This window comes from Prionailurus viverrinus, chromosome X, assembly GCF_022837055.1.
Source record: "Prionailurus viverrinus isolate Anna chromosome X, UM_Priviv_1.0, whole genome shotgun sequence".
Lineage (NCBI taxonomy): Eukaryota > Metazoa > Chordata > Mammalia > Carnivora > Felidae > Prionailurus > Prionailurus viverrinus.
The window spans coordinates 90821424-90827612 of NC_062579.1; positions in this window are offsets into that span (position 1 = coordinate 90821424).

Sequence of the window (6189 nt, forward strand, 5' to 3'; positions counted from 1 at the left end):
ATACATAAACCATTTTTGTAGTAGCTTAAAACAGCAATCATCTTTTGGTTTTCCTCCAACTGGGCTCCTGGAAAAATTCTCCCAGTGTCCTGGTGCTCCCCGGACACAGTCCCTTACATATACTGCCCCAGCGAAACTGTCCCCGTATGAATAGAGAAAAATATGAAATATGAATAAATATGAATAAATATGTATAAATCTGAAATAGAAAGAACGGGAACAATAAAATCTAGACTTTCACATCCATGAACAAGTAAAGGGAAGCCATTCCTCGGTAACGGCAGACCCACACTTTCCTCTCCCCATCTTTTTTTTCCCTGCTTTTCTAAAGATTTGATTACTTGCCTCTCCTCTAAAATGAATGTGGGGCCCTCGCTGCCAGCTTTAAAAACACTGTGACTATTTATAAGAGGATTTGAGAAAAGGTGTTTTAAAAGGAAAATGGGGGCACCTGGGTGGCTCAGTCGGTTAAGCATCAAACTCATGATTTCAGCTCAGGTCATGATTCCATGGTTCATGAGTTCGAGCCCCACATCGGGCTCTGCCCTGGCTGTGCAGAGTCCGCTTGGATCCTCTGTCTCCCTCTGTCTCTCCGTCTCTGCCCCCCCCCCGCTCTCTCTCAAAAATAAATGAACATTAAAAAATAAAATGTAGGATTTAGTGTCAGATTGCCTGAGTTTGACTCAAGGAGGACTTACTACGTTGAGTGACGTTGAGTGACCTTGTGTGACCTTGGCCATGTTACTTAATCCCTCTGAGACTGTTTCCTATCTATAAGGTAGCAATAACACTAGTTTTTTTTCTACCTCATAGAGTAACTTTCAGATTAAATGAGCTACTCCATGTAGGTGCTTAGAACAATGCCTGGCACATTGTAAGCACTCAATATTAGCCATAATGTAAAATGTTAAACATTTATTATAAATACCATGTATGCATGTGGTAAGAAAAATAGTACAAAAGGCTTTATTTTTATTTATTTTTCCCCTCCCCCCAGTACAAAAGACTTTAACATAAAAAGTAAAGTGAGAACATAGAAATAGTTTTCCCCTTTTTAACTCCCAGCCTTTCTTTTTTTTTTTTTTTAATGTTTATTTATTTTTGAGAGAGATAGCCTGTGAGCGAGGAAGGGGCAGACAGAGAGAGAGACGCAGAATCCGAACAGGCTCCAGGCTCCAGGCTCCGCGCTGTCGGCACAGAGCCCTACACAGAGCTCAAACCCATGAACCACGGGATCATGACCTGAGCCTTCGTCGGACGCTCAACCGACTGAGCTACCCTGGCGCCCCTCCCAGCCTTACTTCTTGGAGTAACCCCTGTTAACAGCTTCTGATGTATCCTTCCAGAATTTTTTAAGGACAGACTCAAACATGTATCTTTCAAACACAGAATCTTGGCATACACACCATTTTTCACCTTGTTTTTTTCACTTAATGATCTCCCTTGGGAATCTCTCCATAGCAAACATCTAGATTTACTCATTTCTTTAGTGTGGTGAAAGTACAGAACCTGAAATTGACCCTTTTTATCATTTTTAAGTACACAGTTAAATATATATATAATATATATAAAGAATACATATATTGAATATATATAATATATATAAAGAATATATATATTGAGTATATATATAATATATGTAAAGAATATATATTGGGGGGCGCCTGGGTGGCTCAGTCGGTTAAGCATCCGACTTCGGCTCAGGTCATGATCTCACAGTCCGTGAGTTCGAGCCCCACGTCGGGCTCTGTGCTGACAGCTCAGAGCCTGGAGCCTGTTTCAGATTCTGTGTCTCCCTCTCTCTTTGCTCTTCCCCTATTCATGCTCTGTCTCTCTCTGTCTCAAAAATAAATAAACGTTAAAAAAAATTTAAAAAAAAGAATATATATTGAATATATATAATATATAAAGAATATATATAATATGTATATTATATATATTGAATATATACAGTATACATATATATGTTGAATATATATATTGAATATATAAAGAACATACATATATATATTCATACTGTTCTAAAACAGATCTCCAGAACCTTTTGTCTTGCAAATATGAAACTCTTATGCCCATTTAACAACCCTTTTCCCTGTCCCCCAGCCCCTGGCACCACCATTGTGCTGTTTGTGTGAATTTGACTAGGTTAGACATCTCATAATATGTGGAATCGTATAGTATTTGCCTTCCTGTGACTGGCTTCTTTCTAGCATAATGTCCTCAAGGTTCATCCATGGTGTGACACGTGATGTCCTTCCTTTTCAAAGCTGAATAATACTCCATTGTGTGTGTAGACACCGCATATTATTTATCCATTCATTCGCCAGTGGACATCTGGGTGGCTTCCACCTCCCGGCTATCGTGAATAGTGCCGCTATGAACATGATGTACAAATATGTCTTCAAGACCTTGCCTTCAATTCTTTTGGATACATACCCAGAAGTGGGGTTGCTGGGTCGTACGGTGGTTCTAGTTTTCATTTTTTTTTTTAATTTTTTTTTCAACCTTTATTTATTTTTGAGACAGAGAGAGACAGAGCATGAACGGGGGAGGGGCAGAGAGAGAGGGAGACACAGAATCGGAAACAGGCTCCAGGCTCCGAGCCATCAGCCCAGAGCCCGACACGGGGCTTGAACTCACGGACCGCGAGATGGTGACCTGGCTGAAGTCGGACGCCCAACCGACTGCGCCACCCAGGCGCCCCTAGTTTTCATTTTTTTAAGGAAGCTTTACACTGTTTTCCACAGCAGCTGCACCATTGTATATTTCCACCAAGAGGGCACAAGAGTCCCAATTTCTCCACATCCTCACCAACACTTGTCATTTTCTGTTTCGTTTTGTTTTGTTTTGTTTTATAGTAGTCACCCTAACAGGCCTGAGGTGATTTACTCTTTGTTTTTAACAGCTACACAGTGTTTCATGGTACAGAAAAAAAAAACCTCTATCAACGGACAATTCGATGGAGCCTGGTCTGCAACTATTTCAAATAATGCTACAATCAACATCCATGCGTGTATCTCTTTATACACGTGTTGGGTACTTTTTAGCAGGGGAATTGCCGGGACAAAAATGTGTGCATCTGGGGTAACTTTGGTAGTTGTTTTTTGGTAGCTTGTTTTTTCCAGCTTGACAAGAAATGATTTATTTTTTTTTTTTAAAATTTTTTTTTTTTTTTCAACGTTTATTTATTTTTGGGACAGAGAGAGACAGAGCATGAGCAGGGGAGGGGCAGAGAGAGAGGGAGACACAGAATCGGAAACAGGCTCCAGGCTCTGAGCCATCAGCCCAGAGCCTGACGCGGGGCTCGAACTCACGGACCGCGAGATCGTGACCTGGCTGAAGTCGGACGCTTAACCGACTGCGCCACCCAGGCGCCCCAAGAAATGATTTATTAAGGGGACCTAAGAACAGAAGTAGATCTCTGTAACCCCACCTTCTGTAAGACCTGCTTTTATAATCAGGGAGGCTGGGGAGTACACACAGGAAGGCAGCCCGGAGGAAATGTTTGAGAACCATAGTCATATCTCTAGAGCCGATCAAAGATGTTATGCCCTGGGAACTATTTTTTTTTTTAAGTAATCTCTACACCCAACGTGGGGCTCGAACTCACGACCCCAAGATCAAGAGTGCCATGCTCTACCGACTGAGCCAGCCAGGTGGCCCTTAGTAACTTTTTATTAAAAGACAATTTCAGACTTAACAGGCAAGTTGCGTGAACATCCATGTTCCTTTAACCCAGTTTCCTCAATTGCTAACAGTTTGTTCAATTGCTTTATCATTTCCTTTGAATAATAGGGTATTCCTTTTTTTCCTGAAGTATTTGGGAATAAATTTTACCCACGATGTTACTTTAAGACTAAATACTTCAGGGGCGCCTGGGTGGCGCAGTCGGTTAAGCGTCCGACTTCAGCCAGGTCACCATCTCGCGGTCCGTGAGTTCGAGCCCCGCGTCGGGCTCTGGGCTGACGGCTCGGAGCCTGGAGCCTGTTTCCGATTCTGTGTCTCCCTCTCTCTCTGCCCCTCCCCCGTTCATGCTCTGTCTCTCTCTGCCCCAAAAATAAATAAACGTTGGGAAAAAAAAATTAAAAAAAAAAAAGACTAAATACTTCAGCATGTATCTCTCAGAACAAAATATTTCTCTTCCGTAAGGACAGCACAAATATTAAAATTGGGAAATTAATATTGATGAAATACTGCTGTCTAACCTGTAGACCATATTCATAGTTCTTTAATTGCACAAATAATATTCTTCACAGCAAAAAAAAAATTGGGGGATGGGGTTTCTGGGATGCAATTCAGAATCAGACCTGACATTTGTCGTTTCCACCTAGCCTCCCTTAGTCTGAAAGAGTCCCTCCGACGGTCTCTGCCTTTCAAACCAAGCCATTCTTTTCATTATTGTTTTTTTTAAGATTTTATTTTTAAGTAATCTCTACACCCAATGTGGAGTTCAAACTCACAACCCCCAGATCAAGAGTCGCATATTCCACTGACTGAGCCATTATTATTATTATTATTATTACTTACTATTATTATTATGAAAAAACCACAAACTTACAGAAAAGTTGGAACTACAGCACAGAATGTCCTGGGTATTTCTTCCTGAACTATTTGACTGTAAGTTACCAACCCGGTGCCCCATTATCCCTGAATAATTTGTGTGGGTTTTGTGGCCAACAAGGACATCTTCCTATTTATGGCACAATCGTCAAAATCGGGAAATGAGCATTAATAATTAACATCGAATCCTCAGGTCCCACTCAGGCCTCATCGGTTTCCCCCAGATGGTGTGTGATAGCAAAAGTTCCGAACCATATGGTGCTTTTCACTGTCACATTTTCATCTCCATTAGTCTGGACTATTTCCTTGGTCCTTCATTGACTTTCAAGACCTTGGCACTTACGAAAACTACAGGCCAGTTCTTTTGGAGAATGTCCCTCAGTTTGGGTGGGTGTGATGTGTCCTCATAATTAGGTTCAGGTTACACATCTTTGGCGGGACTGTGACAGAAGTGACACCGTACTCTGCATGCCATCAGGCGGAGCGTGATGTCTACATGTCCTGATGTTTCCCCACCCTGATTCTTCGTCGTCAATAAATATATCGCGGGAAAGTGCTTTGAAGTTGTGTAAATCTTCCATTTCCCATCAAACTTTCAATGTCTTCATCTGTTTATTTATAATGGTATAGACTCGGGGTTTCTTATTGATTACTTCCATTGTTTACTTTGCTACTCGAGTTGTCCTAGGTTTGGTCACCGGGGGCTCCTTTGAACTGGCTTCTATGTCCCTTTGACACGTCCCCATCATTCTTTGAGTGCTTCTGGCGCAAGATAGTCCAGGATCATCTTGTACTTTCACTGCCTCAGTCCTGAAATTAGCCACCTTTCTGAGAAGCTCCAGTTCCCTTTAGTGGAAAATAGCATTTAGGAGCCAAATCTGGGGGCGCTTGGGTGGCTCAGTCGGTTAAGCGATCAACTGTAGCTCAGGTCATGATCTCCTGATCTCCATGATCTCCGTGATCTCCATGATCTCAGGTTCATGGGTTCGAGCCCCTCATCTGTTGGGGTGGAGCCTGCTTGGAATTTTCTCTCTCTCCCTTTCTCTCTGCCCCTCCCCCATTTTCTCTCTCTCCTTTCTCTCTCTCTCTCTCTCTCAATAAATGGAAAAAGAAGCCAAATCTGGGTGCTAGGTGTAGATATGGCTACCAGTGTGTTGCCTCTCTCTGGCCCTCTCAAGGTCTCCACTTACGCATCTTTACTCACATGCTTAAACACACACACTCACACACACACTCACAGACCTTATATCTATAGCTATAGCTGTCTCTCTCTATCTATCTATCTAACCATGAGTTCACTCTGAAATATCCCATCCAACACCACTGCACTCATTCCAGTCTGGTGGCTTTCTGTATTTGTTGTGACAGTGAGATAACTAGTTTCTTTTCTTTTCTTTTTTTAAAGTAGTCTCCACACCCAATGTGGAGCCAACCCCCGGGCCTGAAATCACAACCCTGAGATCAAGACCTGAGTTGAGATCCAGAGTCAGATGCTTGACCAGCTGAGTCACCCAGGCACCCCAAGATAACTAGTTTCTATTATACTTAATATAGTTACTCACTTTATCAATCCCCCTGTATGTAACTGTGCTGGGAAGTTTCTTTTCTATTTATGTGTGTGTGTGTGTG